At 41.2% G+C, this 21668-nt stretch overlaps 1 long non-coding RNA gene across 1 annotated transcript in view; it reads left to right on the top strand.

The window, feature by feature from the left end:
* The window catches only part of LOC104277909, a 29268-nt gene extending 14283 nt beyond the window's left edge, over window positions 1-14985 (top strand). The window contains exons 3-4 of the long non-coding RNA XR_717852.1: window positions 6201-6339; window positions 14830-14985. This is a non-coding gene — a long non-coding RNA (uncharacterized LOC104277909). The remainder of the gene's footprint in view (window positions 1-6200; window positions 6340-14829) is intronic.
* Window positions 14986-21668: the final 6683 nt, after the last annotated feature.

The following is a 21668-nucleotide window of genomic DNA, read 5'->3' as shown; positions in this document are numbered from 1 at the left end:
ATTCCTGCTCCAGCTCCACATCTTTTTGTTTGGAACCAACAGTAACAGGGTTCATTCTTTCTTCCTTGCTTTTCTGGCTAATAACCATACTTGCTAGTCAGGCTGAGCAGTTTTCTTCCATGCTTCTCTGAAAAATTTCTAATAAATTGACAATGTATATTGTCCAAAGTGCTGGTGCATTGTTTCTAAAACTCCCCATCAGCTCTGCTGGGCGTTTAGCTTCAGATCAGCAGCAAAGCAGTTTGATTGATGTGTCATTAAAGTAGAGACAAAAAAATTAAATGTGTGAAAGACAATGTTACTTGGGATAGCTTCAAGAAATTCTTGTTCTGTGAATCTGTCTGCTTTCCAGGACTCTTTTGTTATAAAAAGCAGAGAAAAAAATCTGAAATCCATGTGTCTGAGATGTTTGAAGAACAGATAAATGTTCCTTCTGCAGTAGGTTGAACTGAACGATATTTATGTGATGAATCTTGCACTAAGCTCTACAAAACATGTTCTGACTCCTTAGACTGGTGTTGTCATCACGTTTGACTAAGGCTCAAGGAGAAAACAAATTCATTTGTATTTCCCCCCTTTTTTTTTTTTTCTGTGGTGAGCAGTTTGTTCCAGAAGATTGTTCTTCATTTAATTTATTGGTGCTGTTTTCATATGTGAACTTGGTACGTAAGCTAAAAAAATAGCCGCTGTCATTATTCTGTTTAGCTGTTGCCTGTAGCCATTAATATTCAGTGTGGTGAAGGCTTTTATTCCCCCACCCCCAGGCTTATTTTGCATCAATAGCAATTTCCATTTTTTTCCCCTTTCTTGGCTTTCTAAATTTCCTGTTTCGCACACTGATATTTAACTCCGACTGTGTCCCGCTTTTCACAGAACGTAATAATAGATGATGACGACAGTGGCAATTAGAACTAATGGTCTACTTCTCAGAGATGTTGAATATCTGTTAATCCTGTTGAAATTGGCCAGAACTGTTCGAAGGCTCTCAAAAATCGGGCTGTGCTATTTTAACATCAAACTTTGAATATCTGGTAGTTGTTAATCCTTTTTCTTGTGTGCCCAGTTCTTCTGTATGTTTCCTTGTAGCAGTTTCTGTGATTCGTTGGCTTTCAGTACTCTCCATTGAGAATGGTTATTTCCAGATTATTTTTTTTAACATTGCCTGAATTACGTGAAAAAATATAAATGCAAAGAGATTGTAAATTTTTACGACTGTAGAGGTAGCTATAGCTTATTTGTGGTGAGAGAAAACCTGCAGAATGCTACCATATTGATTTGATTAAGTGGAAGAGGGATTTTTTTTATTGCTGAGGACGTCTTATGTTTCTACTGGTTTTGATGAACAGCCATTTTTCATACTATATAATTTCTCACTAGAATTAGATGTGTTGCTTGAATGTGAAGTGAAATTTACAGTTATAGATATATCTATAGATCTACAGTTAAATAGATATAAGCATAAGCCCAAAGAGGAGTCTCAGCACAAAAAAAGAAACAGTTTCCAAGAAAACTGCATGTTTTGAGTTTTGGTCATTTGGCACCAAAAAAATTTTAAAATTAAATCTTTAATAAGCCTGAGACATTTAAGCCTCTTGCAAAGTGTTCTGCTGACACTTAGTACAGATATCTATTATTTCTTTCACCAGGACTGAGAAGTAGGATGTTTCTCAGCAATTTCTTTAGGACTTAACTCAAAGTTGGTACTTTTCTGCTTAGACAGTTGAGCAAAACTTGCCACGTTTTCCCCTTTCTGCTATGAAAAGGTGTCTGTTAAGTTAGCATTGAAGATAACCTTCCTATCCTCCCCTATCCTGGCAGAAAGTTTTAGAAATAACCCATAACTGGGGAAAAAGAAAAAGTGTTTTCACCTAACCCTGATACTAACTTGTGGATTTTAAGCAAAGATTCCAGCAATTGAACATGGTTTGTAAGAACTGCGCTTCAATCCTGCTGTAGTGACTGTAGAAATGAGTGTCTTCGGAGCACTTAAAACAGGGCACTACCCCTTATAATTTTTCTTAGTATATATTTTAAATATATATAAAAAATATGTTTAATACTTCTTAGTATAACATGTGATGCATGACCTTAACGGCATGACTTTCCTAGAGCTTGGCACCATGAACTGAGGAAGAATTTTGAGCTGTTTGATGACCTTTAATACTGCATCTGGGATATACGGTTCCGTACTATGCAGACGGACGAGTGCTTTCTCTCTAGTTTGGCCTGATGAATGGTTTTCAATTTTCTTGGTGGGTTCTTTGCAGACTATCGATTAATTACGTGGTTTAAGCGAAACACCCGGTTGCTATACTTAAATTGTGCCTCTTCAAAATATTATGTCATGAATCCTTCCAGATTCCATATCCGATACCTTTATTTTCTCTTTTGTATCTCCAGTTGTTCCAAAAATTTGGGAGATCACGTTAAAGCATAGACTGCTCTTCCTAGTTGAGTTTTCTGAATTAAATGCAATAGTTGAGGAACTTCATGTTGCACAGAAATGAGATGGGAGACACGGGACTGGGAGAAATTACCAGTTGTTTTGCTGCATAATGTGTCTGTGTGAGCTCTGGCCTGCTCTAGCTTTTTTAGCTGTTGTATTGAGTGAGTTGGTGTGCTTACTGTTGAATTCCAGCACATTATATGAATGCCTGGGAAGCTAGGAACTTGCTATGTTTTTTGACATTATATGCATCTAAGGACTTACAAGGACTTGCTTTTTATACGTAATCTGAATCTCAGAAGTCCTTTTTAGGGTACTTGTGAGAGAGAGTCTGTCACTAAAGCTGTGGGATGAACCTATTGATGGGATCAGTATTTTTAAGGGGAATGTGGAAAAATCACCATTACGTGCTTTGTCTTGATGGGAGGAACAACGCCAAGGGAAGAGTAACAGACAGTTGAGCCTTGTGTTTAAAATAGCAGCTGAATTGTCTACCTCAAGGCACAAATATGCCGAAGACTCCGTTTTAAAAGACTATACTGAACTCTTAATGTGATGACTTTGCACTCGACATACAATGAAGCGTTCAAGCCTTTCTCTAATCTCTGTGTACAAGAATATAACGAATGCTTGGAGAATTGTATCATTAAGGCTATTTATACAAAGCTCATAATGCTAACACTTCTGATGTCCTATAAACTTCTTCCTTCATATCCCTGTCAGCTCAAGCCACTGCACACATTTTCCAAGTCAACGAAGCATAACCCAAGGAAGGGAGAAATGTGTTCCATTTCTTACGTGAAAGAACCACTAGTTAAGAGTAAATACAGTTTTTTCTAGCTAGAGGAGAAATCTTTTCCTTCATTGGTAACCTGTGACAGACTATACAGATTTAGGAAATAGGTGAAATTTCTCACGCAGTGGTTACAAAGAGATTCCAGGTGATGAAGGTTCAGTGAAAAGGAGAATCTGGTTGTTTCAGGCTCGTCTCAAGAACTGGTCGTTAAAAAGTTAGATGGACATGGTAGAGCCACTTTGCATATCTAGAATGGTCTTTTCTTCAGTGCTCATCAGTCGTCTTTAAGAGGATCTGTGCACTGATACTAGCCATCTTTAACATTAAAAACTCTCAGTTTGCGTCATCGGGTTTTTACTTCTTAAATATTACTGCTTCCTTATTGTCAGAAGCATCTTTTCCTTCATGTGCTGCTTGAGCTAAATGAAACCTTTGCAAAGAACCGCTGAGCGGTTTTAACTAGGTAAGGCCTTATTCTGAGCGTGGAATTTACACCAAAGAAGCCTAGTCTTAAGAGAAACTAAGCTTAAAGCTGATGGCATAAAAGATAATGATTTTGTCTTGTCATAAAGCTTCTTTGGGTCTTTGTCAGCAATTATTTTGAAATGCCAGACAAGAACAGGGCAAAACTGAGAAAGTTGCTTTGAATGATCATTCTTAATGAAGAATTTCTCTGCCTTCTGGCCTCAGTTGATTTTGCTAAGGCTCTTTGCCCTCAAAAGACCTGTTTGAGATCAAATTCTTTATTTTGAAATGTTTATAGATCATCTTTAATCAGTGTTTCCTAATTCCCTTTGCTAAGTTTGTACAGAAGTTGTTGCAGGGACGATGAAAATGTGAAAAGATAAATTCAAAATTTGTCCCTGGAATTATAAAGGAATTGCAGCCGAGATCACACCCTAAACCTTTTGATGGCTAATGATTTTTTTGTTCTGTATATTTATATCTCTGCACAATTTCTTACAGACCAAGTTACGTTCACACGGAGAGCTTTCTTCAGTTTATTGGCCCGCTGTACCAGGGAATACAACCATCAGAGTCAGCAAGATCTAAGGTTGATCTTAATCTGGGTGTTCATAGCAGCTCACCTTAGCCTGTGCTTAGTTTGTAGTCAGTGAGTAAAGAGAATGAGAAGGCTCCTTCAGAAAAGCGGTGCATAGTAACAAAATTAAGTTCTTAAGATATTTAGTCTTAATGTTTGATTCCTCTGCAGATGAGTAGAGTCTCCTGTGTGCTAGTCGGGTGAAAGGCCATTTGTAAGGAAGAGAAAGGATGAACTTGTATTTCTCAGAGGGACTGAAGATACTATTTGCAGAAATAGCAAAATCTGCAATAAATCTCACTGCAAGTTGTGGGCAAGCTTGAGTTTATGCCCACTGTCAAGCTCAGGATAGCGGTCAGTGAATCAGATAAAAACTGAAAAAAACCACAAACCCCAAATGAGAAAATCAAATGAATTCTTGAAGTGTGTGAGTGTGAGGAATGCCCGAAAGGGCATTTCCTTGTCCCCTAACAATCACAGTATCCATGGTAATCTTTTAGATCACTTATTTATGACAGCAAACTAAGCTGAATAATTTTTAGTGTGGTTTAAATGGGACATTACGATTTCCTGAAGAAACCCGTACTGGAAGCACATACGTTAAATCCTCTTCCGACTGAAGAAGTAGGTCAAATGTTGGATGGAAAGAGTTTATTTTTCTGGGCAGCTGATGTATTGAACAGAACTACAAAAAAAATTTGTATTTTGTTGGTTAATACGTAGCTGAACAAAGGAATGTATGTTGACTGATTATTTCCAGGGCGGTGATAAAAGTTACATCTCCTTAGCAGATAGATTTGATTTTAAAGGCTGAAAAAAAGAGGTTTTGATTATTTGCTAGTAACGTGTTTCATAGTGTAGATATTTCAGTTTGTTGACACGGTGTGGATGGAAACATTGAGGCAAATTCACACTTGATGGTTATTTCTATTCCTTGTGGTTGAAGTATCTCTGAAAGGGTTAGAGCTATTAAAAGTTATCTCTGTAAGGTAACAAGTTGTTCTTTCTGTGAAGGTGACAAAAGATGATAGTCATAGCAGCGGTCAAACTGCAGTTGCCTTATTTCCTTTGCAATGCAGGAAATTATTCTTTTTATGTTAATTTGAACTTTAAAATAAATATTCTACTTCTGCGAGAGGGTAACATCTGGTACGTTCCTGAGTAAGTTCCAACAAAGTACTGAAGATGTTGGTCATACACCTTTGGTCAGATGTCTGATTCTCACATGGCAATATATCATGGGGAAATAAAAAAAACCCCAAAAGCTAGGAGTTTAATTAAGTACTATATATTAGCTCACATGCAATTCATGTTACAGTCGACTTGTTACACAGACAACTGGGATTTCTCATGCAGGAACTATAATCCACTAAGATTTGGTTATTTCCATACGCGTTCTAGGAAATGAGGAGAAATAGGCGTCTGTTTTCATACTCTAATTCCCACAAATTCCTAAAAATTACGGACTACGGAATAAAGAAATTCCATGAAATCTTTCTTCATGTGTTTGATCCTTTTTACCATGAAGGAAAATGGTTATAATCGAGTGTTCTCCTGGATAACTCTTCACTAGTTCATTGCCTCAGATTATGACAGTTTACAAGAAGAAAAGCTTCCAAAGGTGTATTTGGTGAATCTTAAGAAAGAGAACGGTTGGAGGAATTTTTAAGTGTGAATTAACATTTTCACACAGGACAGCTATAAGAATGTTTTTGTACATCCATAATTCTTTTTCTTAATTGTCTGGGTTGTGCCCAGGTAATCTTAATGCAAATTACTGTATATGGTGATTTATCTGCATTGAGAGTAGTAGCCATTAGGTTTCTAAGGTTAAAGTTGGCTTTTATGAGTTATTATTATTCAAATAGCATAGAATAAGCAATGCTTAATATACTACTACTTCTTTTTTTTTCCAGATTTCTCAGGGGACAAAATTTTGCTCGTTCATACCTTCTACTGTGGCAAAAATGGATAATTCTCCTCACCAAAAACCAGCAGCGTAACGCCCATCTGACACATGCCTCCAACAAGTCTTATTTAAAAAGCCTGTTGTAAGTAAGTCAAATAAAAAACTCGCTTCAAGGTAGCTTTAATCAGCCGTGTATCTATTTACAGCTCACGAATAAGCAGCCTTAGCAGGAAAACTCAGCAACCCGGCTTTTCAGCAGCAGCGGAAGATGACACTCCGTGTTATATATATGCAATCATGGGTATTCAGGCATCTTGCTTTTTATTCATTGAAGTCAATTTTATGCGTGCAGAGTGTCAGGTACGTGTTTTTGTGAGAGAAAACTGTTGAAGTTTCAACCAGCATACGTTCTTTATTTGAAAGAAGAATGACATTTGGCAGAATACTTGTTATAGTTTGAAACAATATCTTCTTGCACTGTCAGGAAAACTTTGTAAAGGAGGAAAGTGAGGGGAAAAAATAAGGAAAAAATTCTGAACAAAGGAAAAAACCCAAACTAGTTCATACTGCTTCTGTTGAGATTTATTGTAGAGGAAGAGATGCACGTTACTTGATGAAACTGTGCATTTAATAAGAGGACTCCGCTTAACATTTAAAATCCTAATTGTTGTATTTCTGGCACAGTATAATATTGCCTATTTCTTTTATCGCTCTCCCAGATGAAAGAATAATCGATACTTGAATTTGATTTCAAGTTAAGGTCTTTGCTTTAGGGCTGTTTATCAATGGCACCTACGTTTATCTCTTGCCCTGCTGCTTTCTGCGAGAATGCAGTTAACACGCTACGAGGGCCCTTGTGAATAAAATAAGGGAAACACTGTAATTGCCTTACGTTTATGCTCTTTTATCTGTTGTCGTGTATGAAAGCAAAAACGTTATAGCAGTTGTAGCGTTTTATCCTGGAAAAAATACCCATGAAGGGATGTAGGAGGATCCTTACCTGGCAAAGCTCTGCCTTGTGCTTGTTGATTTGTTTCGGCTCTGGACCTCTGTTTCTGTGGTCTTCTTGTTTATCTATGACATTTTTTTCCCCTCTGAGAAGGCAGTCATTCTTGAGTAAGAACAATAGTGTTACGAAAGCTCTCTGAAGCTCCGAGAAAGTACAGTTGAAAAGTGTTCCAGCAAGTAGGTGAATTAATTATCCTGCGTGTACATCTGGTACGGGACTGGTGCTGAGCCTTTTGCTGGGCTGTCACCAGTGGTGGAGTGCAAGTAAAGGACTTCTCAGTTGTCACCAGTTATTATCCGTGACTGTGTCTCAGAACAGCTACAGGTGCTTAGGTATTCTAAGGTATTGTCTCTAGCTTTCCCTGATGGTTCTTCAGTGGGAGTGTGCCATAGCTCTTTAAATGCGATGTGATCTTTCCAGTTTTTCTTTTCTCTTCGCCTCCAACAATAGGTTATAACCAAAAATGTGAGGAGCATGAACGTTCAACGCAAGAGCGGTCTGCACTTAGCCTGCGTGTGGCCCCTCCAGCTGAGAGGCATCAGTCACGTTAATGAGCCTAGGGAAATTAAAAAAATAATGGGAGGGGAACTGGTTTAATGCAATCAATGAGCATCTTTCACTGGCTTTCTAGAGCACTTAGACTGGGCATATTGTTGATGGTGCTTGTTTCACCCTTTCTTTGAAAATCAGGAGAGTCAAGTATCTTGGTTGTGGCTTGGTCATTATGTCTTCCTGAGGATTTGTCCACTGTGCACTGTTTTCACCCCGTTTTCTTTGTTTCTTGTGTTTTGTCAGCTGTTTGTATTCTGGATGCGCAGGATTTGTTTTAACATGCTTGCTTTTGCTTCATTCGTTAGCCCTATGCATCTCTTTCTGCTTGTTTGGAAGACAACAACTTCACATCCTTTAACTGTGTGACACTGTTTGAAGAAGTCAAATTTAGATTCAGATGAGGACTGTTTACTTCCAAGTATGGCTGAGCTTGGAGAGAGAGGTACTTAAAGGAGAAGAAAAGATCAAATATAACTGAGACTGTATTAAATTGATTTCAAGTCCTATGAACCCGTCTTGACATTTACAAGCAATACTTCTAAAATGTGTTTTTCTCACGATATACAACAAATTATCCCCTTTCGCCGCCTCTTGAATGTGCATTGCCAAAGTGAGAGATTATTTAGGGAAGAAATTAATCCAGAGGGTCAAAATGTTTCCATTTACATTCAATTCAAAGTGCTGTTGGTGTATCGTGTGACGTATTCGAAAGGAAGACTGCGAATCTATCTGTATGACTGGACTTTTTAGCACAGAGATGCTGGCTGACAGGTGGGTGCGCTACGGATGATCGTGTTAGATCTCCTCCAGGTTGTGTTAATGCTTTGAGTAGCCACCCGGAGCAGAGGTGGTGGGGATGGGTTTGTAGGTGAGAACGGTCAGTGTGGTAGCCATCTGCCTTCTGAGTCACTGTGGTTTATTTTCTTTTGTTGCTTACTAGTTTTTACTGTTCCGTCTTGAGTGGGTTTTCACAGCTAATAGTAGTTTTCTGGCAAATATAATATTTTTTCAAAGCATCTTTGTTGTTGGGTTTTGGTTTGCTGTGGGGTTTTTTCTTTGTATTTTTTTCTCCCTTCTAAATTCTAGAGAGCTGTGAAAACAACTTCCTCTGGGGAAAAATAATAATGCTAGTTCAAATGTATACGGGAGGGATTCTACCAGCTCTGCTCTTGGCTTTCAGAGTGTAAAGCGTGCACGGTTCAGGCTTTTTCTAAGGGTTTTTCTTCAGGGTGAGGTAGTACAAGTAACAGCCAGGCCACCTGTGATAATTATGACTTCAGGATGGGGTGGAGAGGTGATATTTGCTGCATGAAAAAAAGTTAGTACTGACAGTTAATAGAGTTCTGCTATAGTAGGAGACCCAATATTTGAGTTCTGGACAGGTTTGCAGGGCAGGGGGCTGGATTTTGGGGGTGCATGTGGGGCTTGGGTTTTTTAAGGGTTGTTTTTAGGTTGTGTGGTCCTGTAGATCTTCCATTTTTAAGTAATCCAACACAGTGACCCAGTGTGTTACTTCAGCTAAGCAGCGGTGGTTTTATTGGGCTTTCTTTTTTAACATTCATTAACATGTTTCATCATTGATTCTTCTACCGTTTCCAATGCATCTGTCTGAAGAAATGCGATTAATCTGTGTTGCACTCTTAATTGAGTCCTGATGAGTAACAGGAAGAAATAAATAGCAGAGATATTTTTGTGCAGGTGTTCTAAGTACAGTTGCGAGACGCAGACCCTAGAGGATTACGGAGTGTAGTGCACAGGTGTAGAGGGAGCATTTGACTGGAAGATTTTTCCTCACGCTGACGTGGATTTGGAGGGTCTGTGTTGGGTGTACTTGCTCAGCACCTAACACAAGGCAGGAGTTTTCTACCTGTACAGCTGTTTGTCATCATTTCACAGAACCTGGATAGCATCTCCTGTTAAATTACTGTTTTTCAGTAAAGCAGTGGCTAGCCTTCGCTCTGGCTGTGTTGCATGTGAGCTGTGTTTTCATCTGCTGTCACTGCACAGATACTGCCTGCTTTCTGTTTATAGACAGAGAACTTTCTGCATTCTCAGAAAAAAAACCACATAAGCTTTGCTGGGGTGAGTTAAGAGTGAAAATCTGATTGATTACTGTCTGGGTTCTGATGGTCATGTCGTCAAGAGGCAATTCTGAGGTCATTGGTGATGTCATAAATGCAGAAAGAGATTGGTCTTGTCTTCTGCTGTTAAAAGGACACCTTTTCAGTGCTACTTGTCAAAATACTGAAATAATACTTCATAGAATCGTCATAGAATCAGGGACCCCTCTCAACCAGCCCAGGTTGCTCAAGGCTCATCCAACCTGGCCTTGAACATCTCCAGGGAGGGGGCAGCCACAGCCTCTCTGGGCAATCTTTTTTTGCCTCCCTCACACTGAAGAATTTCCTCCTCAGATCCAATCTAAACCCATTCTCCTTCCATTTAAACCCATTTCCCCTTGTCCTGTCTCTGGACACTCTGTGCAAAGTCCCTCCCCAGCCTCCCTGTAGGTCCCTTCAGGCACTGCAGCAGGGATAAGGTCCCCCCGGAGTCTTCTCTTCCCCCGATGAACACCCCCAGCTCCCTCAGCCTGTCCTCGCAGCAGAGCTGCTCCAGCCCCTGCGTCAGCTTGGTGGCCTTCTCTGGGCTCGTTCCAGCAGGTCCACGTCCCTCTCACGGTGGGGACACCAGAACTGGACACAGTATTCGAGGTGGGGTCTCATCAGAGCAGAGCGAAGGGGGAGAATCCCCTCTCCTGCCCTGCTGGCCACACTCCTCTGGGTGCAGCCCTGCCGGCTCAGCTTGAGCTGCTCCTCTGTCAACACCCCCAAGTCCTTCTCTCACCCCACCCTGTGCCCAGTTTGTATTTGTGCTTGGAATTAGCCTGCTTGATTCTTAGACAACTCATGAACTGACTTCTTCAGACTGATATGCGCTTTGGTTTTCCGAGTTTGTGAGGAGTCTAGCCCCCACACAGAGTGACTGTGCTTGAGAGCCCAGCTGGTGTGGTTTAAATTAGCAGGTATTGTAAAACTGAGTCACTTTGGGCTGTTACCTGAAATTCACTCCTGCTTTGCATCGTTCACCTGCCACAGGTTCTTTTAGTTTGGTCTATGTGCTTCCCTCCTGCTACCTCAGGTTTATTTCATTATTTCACCCAGTCACTAAAGAAATTAATTGTATTCAGTTTGATCTTTTTGTGTGGATGTTTGTGCTCTTTAGTACAGTGGATCTATGTATGGGTATTTTTTTTTAAAGTAAAATTAACTTTTTTTGTCGTGATTTTGCATTGAAACAGATTCTGTTGCTACAAAGCTTAGATGCCAAATTCGGCTGTAATTCTCTAAGATAGTCTCTTCCTGAGGTACCTTCATTCCTTTTTAACTCCTCAATATTTTCAGCTTTCCTTCTGTTACTACATCCTCATTGCGTTACGTTGTAGAAGCATTTGCCTTGCCCAGTGTTGACCAAGATGTGCAGTTTGTGGTCCTTTACTGCTCCGGTACGGCCGTGTCTGTCTGTGCTGGGGAGCTGGAAGTGGCCATAATGCTTCAGGTGCCTCTCACCAGGGCTGAGCAGAGGGGAAAGGATCACCTGCCCTGCTATCCTAACGCAGCCTCAACGTAATGATACAATTTTATGAAGAGTGTAAGAACATAAAAGTGGTATAAAAAATATGCTGGTCCAGTGTAGGTGCCGAAAGACTGTTAAGTAAGTGGGATTAGCAACACCATAATCTGCTTTGATACTGAAGAGCGTGTAACTGTGCAACTGTATCCCACACCATGCTTGGGATTTGTTGGAGAAAGTTGGGTTTTGCAGGTGGCCCTTGCCCTCCTGGGGCAAGAAGACAAAGGATGTTTGTATTCTACCTGGGATAGGTACCTGCAGAAAGAGGCAGTTTCTAAGAAAGCAAAGGCATTCAGTTGTTAAGGTTAAATGTAACCAGGTACTGACACCTCGAGTAAGAAAGAACTGTTTTCTTTGGCGAACAATGAAACAAACTGGTTTCCAATTTCTTTTACAGTTTATTTCTCTGTAGCTGTGGTACAAGCAAGAGCCAACCAATATCATCTGCTGCCAGTAGGAAGTCTCCGCGCTAGTTCTTACCCTTGGCACGTGGTAAAGTTGCAACTGAGCCTGTGAGGAGGAATTAACAGGGAAAAAATCGAATTCGTGTTCAAAGGTAAACTTTGACCAGTGATGATTAACAAGCACGAAAGTAAAACATATGTTTTTGCTTATGTTGTGTATCATTTAACTTCATTCGGTTTTCCTTACTTTGCACTCCTCCTGCAGCAGGGCAGGCAGGGTAGAAGCACAGAGGTAACTCAAGCGTAACTGTGTTTCGGATGCCAGCTGTCTTAAGAGCTTGTCTAGCATCCACTGCTCTTGAAGTGCCTGCTTTAATTTTTATTTGATATTTGTAGAGGACGTTGCAGAAGGGTGGGTTTCACGTTTTCAGGTGCAAAATGCGGTAGAGCAGACAGGTTTTTATTAGCCATGGATTTGGCAAGAAAGCCACATGCTGGAGATTGCCTCAAGTGAAACGCAACACAAAACACAATCGGCTTCCTAAGGGGTCCCCTGGTAGAAATTACTGTCGTATCAGCTCCTCCTTTCTCCTCTTTTAAAATCAACCTTCTCGTTTCGTGGGAAGTAGGACTGTTTTCAGAGAGGTCGCTTTGCCTTGGGACAGACAAATCCTTCCAGGAAGGAAACCAGGCGTCCTCCACTGGTGCTTTTCTCTTGTGGTGAAGCTGGCGTTATGTACCAACTGCTTTAGAAAGCCCTGGACAGATGACTGGGTTGGGTGGAGGATTTTAGGAGCCATGGGGCGTTATATATAAAAGCAGTAGCTTTGTGTTCCTTGTTGGTGTTAACTACTACTCTAACTGCATATATTGGAAGAAGGAAGGAATAAAATCCAGCTGGGCCTTGGTCAGTGCAAGTGTTTCTAATATACATTGATCACAGGTGTTTCTGATATTGTTTGTGGAGGTGGCTTCTCCACTGAAAAATCAGCTGTAGAAATACTACAACAGGGGAAGCTAGAAATATAACCGATACCCTTGATTTTCCGTACCCTCAGCTCCCAAACCCTAGAGACTGTGCCCGAGTCTCTCCAAGTGCTTTCTGCCAGAGGCTCCTGTTGAGGCCAAATGCTGCCACACGTATTTGTGTCCTGGTTGATCTGTTTAAAGCCTTGGTAGTGCTCGGGACCCCAGTTGAAATAGTCCTTCTTTCACGTCACATGACAGAGAGGATTCACAATCTGACTGGAACCTGGAATCTGCGTTCTTCAGAAAACCGCAGTGCCTAGGAGAGCTTGTGTTTCTTCTTTGTTAACTAGCGGAAGCATGGCTGTTATGCTGTTGATCACATCCATTGGGATATGATGCCCGATTTAACATTTTCTTCCCCAGACTAGATCTCTTGTGCAGGTCTTTCGACCTTGCTATCCCTTGTGGCAAAACCAGCTGTCAGGAGGGGTTGGATTATTCTTTTTCTCAAACGCTTCTTTCACTGCATTGCCCCGTGTGGTGATCAAGGTGTCAGTGGGTGTTTGGGGGGCTTTACCCTTTTCCTGGGTGGTCTGTATCTGTGCATGGAAACGGTAGTGCTGTGCTTCCATCCCTGGGGCAGTTGCTTCCAGGTGTGTTGAACACCCCTCCACGGGCAGCCTGCTGCCAAAAGAATCGAGAAAACCACCCAGTTCTGGCATGCCCAGAACAGCAGCACGCAATGGCTGTGTGACAATTCTAGAATATGTACGAAGAAGATGAACTGCATCCCAGTCAGACCCAGGACAGCGGAAAAGCTATAAATTACAGAAGTGGTATTGACGGGGCAATTAAAAGAAGAAATGCTGAGCTCTGCTGTGTATGTGTTAGTAAGTAAGGCAAAAGAGCTCTAGGCTAGCCAAACATTTCAGGACTTGCTAAGCTGAAGTGTGTGAGCAGTGACAAGGATGTAGAATGTCTTGAGTTGGAAAGGACCCATAAGAATCGTCAAGCTCAACTGCCTCCTCATTGCAGGACCACCTAAAACTAAACCACATGACGAAGAACGTCATCCAGACGCTCCGTCAACTCTGACAGGCTTTGTGCCCTGACCACTTCCCTGGGCAGTCTGTTTCAGTGACCAACAGCCCTCTTAGTGAAGAACCTTTTCAAACATCTAACCTGACCTTCCCTTGGTGTAGTTTTGTACCATCTTCTGGTGCCCTGTCACTGGTCACCAGAGAGAGGAGATCAACATCTGCCCCTCTGCTGCCCTCCTGGAGGAAATTGTGGGCTGTGATGAGGTCACTCCTCAGCCTTTTCTTCTCCAAGCCAGACAAATCAAGTGACCTCAGCTGCTCCTCGCGAGTCTCGTCCCCGAGACCTTTAACCATATTAGTTGCTTTCCTCTAGACATACGCTAATAGTTTGATGTCCTTCTTATGCTGTTACAGTGACATTATTTTCTGCGTAGGTTCAAAACGGGAATCTATTGTAGTTAAAACAAATCCAAGAAAGGATTTCGTGATAAAACACTCTAAGAGGTGATTTCTATCTCAGCTGATCATGTATCAGATTATTCAATAGACTAGCTGATTACCACTCAACTGTTATCCAATTCATAAAAATATGAAAGGCAGGAAGAAGAATGAGGTCTGGCTTTGTTTGAGTGGAAAAAGTTGTTGAAGAGATGGTGGTCTGTACTATATTTACCTTCTGGGTGACTGAAATATAAAACGTCTGAGCTTCTTCTGAACAGATTGTGCTTTGCATGACCAGTGCCTGTGTTTAGCTGGATTGGTGTCTTCAAGTTGCCGAATTATTTACAGGCTGCACATAAGGAAAATCAATACAAATGTGGAAATTTAAGAAAGAGAAACCCTTCCAAGCTGAGTGATCAAGAGCTTCTAGGCTTAAGGCAGAGATGGCTGACAAAAGCCATTTATTTGAATCTGCTGTAACTTGAATGGTTTTAATGTTTTCAATGTTCTTGTTTCACGAGGAGAGGAAAAATGTGGTTTATATAACTTTTGAGTGTATTCTAAAATCCTGTCTCTTTTTCTCCCTGGCAGATGGATGCCTTCTAGCCAACCAGCAAGTCCTGCTGCTGCTGCATGTCAGGCAGCATCTCTGAATGAGCACATGACTCTTGATATGGATGCAGTCCTGTCAGACTTTGTTCGGTCCACAGGGGCAGAACCAGGTCTGGCAAGAGACTTACTGGAAGGTAAGCTCCTATTTCCTACATTCAGTGCTTGCTTTGAAGCAAGAACCAGTCACAAAAAAGAGAATTTGGACAACTCTGGTCTATGGAAACAGAACTTGGTATTTTCACTAGGAAGCCCACTCTTGTAATAAGCTGATCATAGATTGTGCTGAGGTAGGTGTTTTCAGCAAAAGCCTTAAAAAGCTCTTAGATTGCTGTAATTCAGGTCATTAACAGTCATATCTGAAAAGTAGAGGTGCCAGGGAGAGCAGTTTTTGCTTGAGTTGAATTTTGTCATTTTCAGCTGCCTGGAAGTAGTTGTAAGTATTTAGGCCTAGTGTGCAAAGCAGCTAAGTGTAGTCTGAACTGGACTTGCTGTGAAGTGGTAGAGGAACCAAAGAGATTTTTGGGGCCTGGTGATTATTGTGTGTACCTGAACTTCATGGTATGGGAGGCAATTGGCTAGGTTGAAAAACTTCTAAGAAGCTGTATCAGAAGAATAACTAGATCTTTTTATTTATATTATTGCATTGTTTTAAGTTTATAACTTCAAAAGTGAAAAGGCACCTTTGATGCTTCCAATGCATTTTGCAGTAGTTGGTTTTGTTCATTTCTTCTGAGGCACAAACACAAACTGGGCACAGACTGGTTTGAGAGCAGCCCTGAAGAGAAGGATTTGGGGGTGTTGATAGAGGAGAAGCTCAACGTGAGCCGGCAGGGCACTCATGCAGCCCAGAAGGCCAACCCCATCCTGGGGTGGATCAAGAGAAGCGTGGTCAGCAGGTCAAGAGAGGGGATTCTCCCCCTTTGCTCTGCTCTGGTGAGACCCCACCTCGAATCCTGCGTCCAGTTCTGGTGTCCCCACTGTGAGAGGGACGTGGATCTGTTGGAGCGTGTTCAGAGGAGGCCACAAGGATGATCCAGGGGCTGGAGCAGATCTGCTGCGAGGACAGGCTGCGGGAGCTGGGATTGTTCAGTCTGGAAAAGAGAAGACTTCGGGGAGACCTAATAGCTGCCTTCCAGTACCTGAAGGGAACCTGCAGGAAGGCTGGGGAGGGACTTTTTACAAGAGTGTCCAGCGACAGGACAAGGGGAAATGGGTTTAAGTTGAAGGAGAATAGATTTAGATTGGACCTTAGGAAGAAATTCTTCAGTCCGAGAGTGGCAAGACTTTGGAATAAATTGCCCAGAGATGTTGTGGCTGCCCCCTCCCTGGAGGTGTTCAAGGCCGGGTTGGACGGAGCCTTGAGTAGCCGGATCTAGTTGAGAGACGTGACAGGGAGGTTGGACTGGATGATCTCTGAGGTCCCTTCCAGCCTAGGCCAGTCTATGGTTCTATGATTCTATGTGGCCTTACAACTGTGAAAATGGGAAATTAGCAATGAGCAGGTCATGTGTCTGTAAATCACAACGTGCTTCTGTGGCCTTGATAAATGCATGCTGGACTCTTTTCTTGAAAGATTTTCTTTTAAAATACTTCATTAAGAATTGAAGAAGATGTGTGTTGAAGTAACTACCGAACAGCCAGAGCAGACTTACAAGTACACATCGGGACATACTTCTCCATTCGGGAAGAACAGTTTCACTTTATCGTACATACGCTGAAAGTTTTAAATTTTGCCCTCACTTCTTTTTTTTACTCTGTGATTTTCAGTGTTGTGAAATGATTTATTATTAACAGGGAGGTGCACACAATTTAGCATCACTTCCCAAGTCATCTGTGTTACATGCAGTAAAACCTTAGAACAGGTAGCTGTGAAAATCGTCCCTGGCTCAGTGTATTTAAAAGCCGTTTGTTTTGTCTGACTGAGTTGATGAACCTGTCCTTCTAGCCCGGGCTCTGTTTTGGTCTGTTGGTCTGCTGGAAAGAGGGGATGAGAAGGTTTTTGTCAGCAGTAGCAGGAAGGATTGTCAGTTGTTGTGCTGACAGAGTGTTGCCAAATTTGAAAAGTATTCCTGCGTATCAGAAGTAGTTCAGGAGAGTTACTTATTTTGTTTTCTTTGCTATAATTTTTTTACTTGCTATAAAGGATAATGCTTCCCAATAAATATATAATAGTACTTTTTGCTGATTCTAATATTGTTTCATGTATTCAGCTTTTGGGGGAAATTTCTTGAATTTCACTACCCTGCAGACAGTCATTTTCTGCTACCTGATCCAATTATTATATTACATTATTTTACTTTGATTGTCCCGTGGATGCATCAGGTCAGCATTGTGCAAAACATGTGGTGTTCTCCCTGATGACAAATGGGTGAGTTTAATGCCCACTGACCCTTGTACAAATAGCTAAAAAAATTTATACATTGCATATCGGTCTTTCAACTTTATATTGAGCATAGCTACTTGTCTCACTAAAACATTCCACTTGTTGTGCTCGATTCCTACCTTCCAGAAAGAGTCTGTTCTTTATTTGAAATAAAGTTATAAAGAGATTTTTATTTTAAATGTAAAAAAAAATATATATATACACAGATGTATATTGATTCTAGTTTATTTGTGTCTAGATCTTTCTGGCAGCTATTAGTAACCTAAAATAAATAGACAGAAAAACAAGTGGTTTCTGGTATTAATTCTGATAAGCTAAGCATGTTGAGCTCTGAGTCTCACCTTCTGTCTCTGTATTTTCTCTGTCATTCAAAACAACGTGTGCAGAAGTGGTTTGGGTGTTTTGGTATCTGCCTTTTTGCTGCTGAATACAGCACAGGCTGCTGTTTTTGTCTTTGGCCACGGTTACCTCAGTATTGCACAGGGAGCTTGTGGTCAGCTCTGTGCTCAGTTTGACATTTCAAAGCTACCAGTTCTAGAATTCTGTGCAGTTGCTTAACTGTTAAGGAGTTCAGATGTCACAGACTTAACATCGTAACGGCATTATTTCAGCGGTATGAGAACTCTGCCGTGCACATCTGAAAATCCTTTCACGGGGATTACGTACCCGTAACCCAAATAGCATCTTATCTCTCTTAATTCAGGAGGCTCTTGTCTACCCTTCTCTGCGCTTGGATAATTTTTTTTCTTGTGCCTGCAGTGTGCCTGCATGCCTGAGCAATAGCTGAGTGAGCTATTTCTGGGCTCACTTCTCCTGGTGATTTGTCTCCACATCAGAATCTCTCTACCATTAGAAGCTGCAGGATTCTTTATCTGCTCTATTAGTTCCTGACAGTGTCTTGTGCATAGAACACTTCATGTTTGTTCTTCACGGCACCTTCCTGCACATTTTATACCGAAGGGCTTTTTCTTCTCCTCAGCACACCTTGCTTTCTGTGTCTGAATGCTGTCCTGGGCCACCCACACTGCTTCCATCGCTCTTTTCAGTTGAAAGAAGAGCTTTCTACCAGCCCTGCCAAAATTCTTAGCTCCTGTTATGGCTGGAATATTAAAATGGGAAGCACAGTTCTTGCAGCTTGATTATGATTACAAGACTTCGCAATGTTCATCCTTGTTTCAGACTCCGGGGAGGACACTTGATTGACAACTATTTACACCTTTGTCTCTAATCTTGCAGAGACTTTAAAGGAAGCTCTCAGCAGTAATTGCCTTTTGAGAGCCTGCACATCTACTGATCAGTCTCTTCGAAGTCATGGCATCTCCAAGACATCCGAAATCCTGATGGTTTTATGTTAAAAATTACAAGTGTAGCAAAGATTGATGAGTATGTCCCTATTCAGACAAAAGGATGCCAAAAGCTATTTGCTGACCGTGCCGGATAATAAATGAAATCACGGGTTGGGGAGAATAGACAAGCACCACATAACATATATCAGCAAATTACAGAGTGGAGAGTGACTGTGACAGTTGCTTGGCTCTCAGAGTAGCGTTTGACTCGAGGGGATGTGGAAGCTGGATCTGACATTACACAGTGTGATGGTTCAGGAATCAGATCTGCTTGAAGCAGATCATTTGGTATCAAAAAACATCTGCTACAGACGTGCAGACCTGAGATCTTATCTCTGTGCACTTCCGTTCAAGAAGAAGGAAGGCTGTAGAAATTTGTTTCGTCAACCTGCCTGAAAACAAGAGCATTCCCATCACTGTAAATCACACTCCAACATCCTTTCGTGCAATTCCTTGAGACAAAGGCTTCATTTTGAACAAGCAATATCCAAGAGCACAGTGTGAACCTCTGTATTTTTTCCTAAGTCTAAAACCTCTTCTGAAAATTGCATTCAAATCTCACATTGAATTTTGTGCACCAGGACAACATTATTACCAATTTTTCCCCTTTATGTTCTTCCCCCTATTTTTAAACTTATGGTTGTTGGTGTTATTGTCCTGTCTTTCGCGAGGAACTTACTAGCTGTAGAAAACTTGGTGGTTGAAAGGCAATCAGATTCTTTAGAAAAAGAACACAGTAATGGTAGGACACAGTTCATTCTGTATTATCATGTAAAAGCTTTTCAATTAGATGGAAACATTAGAGGGTTTCGTTAGATTAGCCTTGTTTTGGAAAGTAGAAACTCCAGAAGAGCAGAATATTCTATTCTGACACATACACACACTTGTATGTTTAAGGTTGTAGCAAGACTCTTCATCACACTGAGTTGTCTGTTCTGCTCCATCTTCACTACCCGGGAGATCGGCTCCTGATGCGGTTTGATTGTGCAGGGCACCGATAACACTGTTCCTGGTCTCTCTGCTTTTGATGCTAATTTTCTTTTCCCTGCATTTTATTGTTCAATGGTTAATTGTTTGGCACTTGATTGCTGGAAGTACGTACTCAGCCTTGAATCTCATTGCGAGATATGTTCCTCATACACCGATACATATCAGTGAAAATAATTCTACTCAAGTGCTTACAGTTGCATTCTTTGAAAATAATTGTGTTCACTGATGATTTTAACAGCCAGCTTTTTTTTCCTTGGTATGTCTAGTGAAGCACCGTAATCATTTATGGGGCAATTTAACATGGGTGTATGAATGGATTGAAAAGAAGACTAAGAAGACAAGAAAGGTATCTGTGGTTTTGGCTACGATCACAAATTCTTGAGATCATCCGCTGGGACAATTGTTTCTGCTTTTCCTGAGATTAGGTCCGATTTGTTACAGGAAACATTTATCATTATTCTCTTGTTTGCTGATGTCAGTGCCTCAATTTTTCAAAGCGGGGAACAGATCAGAAATTTCCAAATTTAAAGCGCTGAAAGGAAGTGAGTCTAAAATGAGCCCACTTAGAAACTTTTCAAGATAATTTAGTTTTTAATCTATTGATTGCTGTGTGAAAAAAATAAACAAGTGTAACGTCAACATAAAATAGATACCAAAGCCCTCTTCCCCCACCTGTAATAGAAAAACTGGAGGAGTTTCAGACATGAGAACTAGGTGGATATAGCAGAAGGTGCTAAGAGCTGAAGGGAACGGTTCGTGTTGCTTTTTGCTTTCCTTTTAGTTTGATGGAATGAAAACGTGCTAAGTGAGGGCCATCTAGATCCTACCAGACTGCCGTTAAATTACCCAGGAATTTGGATTTCAGCCCTCACTTAATATTGAGGGTAAAGGGACAAAACAAGCAAACGCACCGAAATATCCTAATTTTACTTAAAACGGGGTGAAAAGCTCAAGCTGTCAAATCGCTTTGACAGTGTTAACCATAAACGTGACTCAGGTGAAAGAAACGGCCGTTTCAGCAACACGGTTTGAAAAGCTGCCCGTGCTGGTAGCTCAGAGAGGGTGTGGAGTCTCCTGCTCTGGAGACTTTCCAACCCGCCTGGACGCGTTCCTGTGGGGCTGCCCTGGCTGACCCTGCTCTGGCAGGGGGTGGCACTAGGGGATCTCTAGAGGTCCCTTCCAACCCCCAAAGATTCTCTGATTCTACGATGAACTTGGAGATCACTAATAAATTGGTTAGAAAACAGCTTACTTTTGTTTTTTTGTTTGTTTGTATAAGTAACATAGTATTTCACTATTACATAAAAGTAATTGCCATCTATTCCCAGCTTTACGTAGCGCTTAATCAAGGTATACGTAGTTCACCGTTAATTCAGAAATGAGAATATTGGCTTTCCAGTCATGAAGTGTATGCAGAGACCGACTCGGTGGAAATGACAGAGAGGCAGCAGATCGACGGCTGCTCCCAGAATGGGGTGTGTATAAGTGGAATTCAAAGAAAAGCGTGTAATTAACGGAGAGGGCGAGAGAAATTTACAGTACTGTCATGTGATTGAGTGTGCACAGCTAAGTCCCCCAAAATAGTCTCTTATTCTCCTCTCCCTCAGACAGTTCCTTTTTTAGTTCTCTTGTGGCAAGCTTGGCAAAGGGGAGAGGAAGCCGAGCTGCTACCAACGTCTCGTTACGCAGAGATCAAAATTGTCATTTCCAGCTGTCTGTTCAGCTTGGAGTGACTTTGCATTCTAGCCCAAGATGTGAACAAAATGTCCTTGCTACATTATTTTCCTTTGAGAACACAGACCAAAATTCAATCTTGTTTTAAGACCTATGGTCTAATTTTATCCTAGTTTTGCATTGTAAGATTTTCAGAAGGAGTAAAGCTGGCCTTGAGTTCTTCAACTTATGCCTGTTAATATTTGTTCATCTACTTCGTGCCAAATAAGAAGTGACTGCATTTAAGCTGAACTTGTGGATTGCTTTATTAGCAGTTCTTTTCTTAGAACAGACTTCCTCACATGGGAAAGAAGGCAATGGCAGACGTCCTATTTTGAACAGATCGTAAGGTTGGGGCTATTTAAATTTACTTATATTATTTTTAT

This window comes from Apaloderma vittatum, unplaced genomic scaffold (genome assembly GCF_000703405.1).
Source record: "Apaloderma vittatum isolate BGI_N311 unplaced genomic scaffold, ASM70340v1 scaffold15300, whole genome shotgun sequence".
Classification (NCBI taxonomy): domain Eukaryota; kingdom Metazoa; phylum Chordata; class Aves; order Trogoniformes; family Trogonidae; genus Apaloderma; species Apaloderma vittatum.
This window is presented reverse-complemented; position numbering and strand designations above follow the sequence as displayed.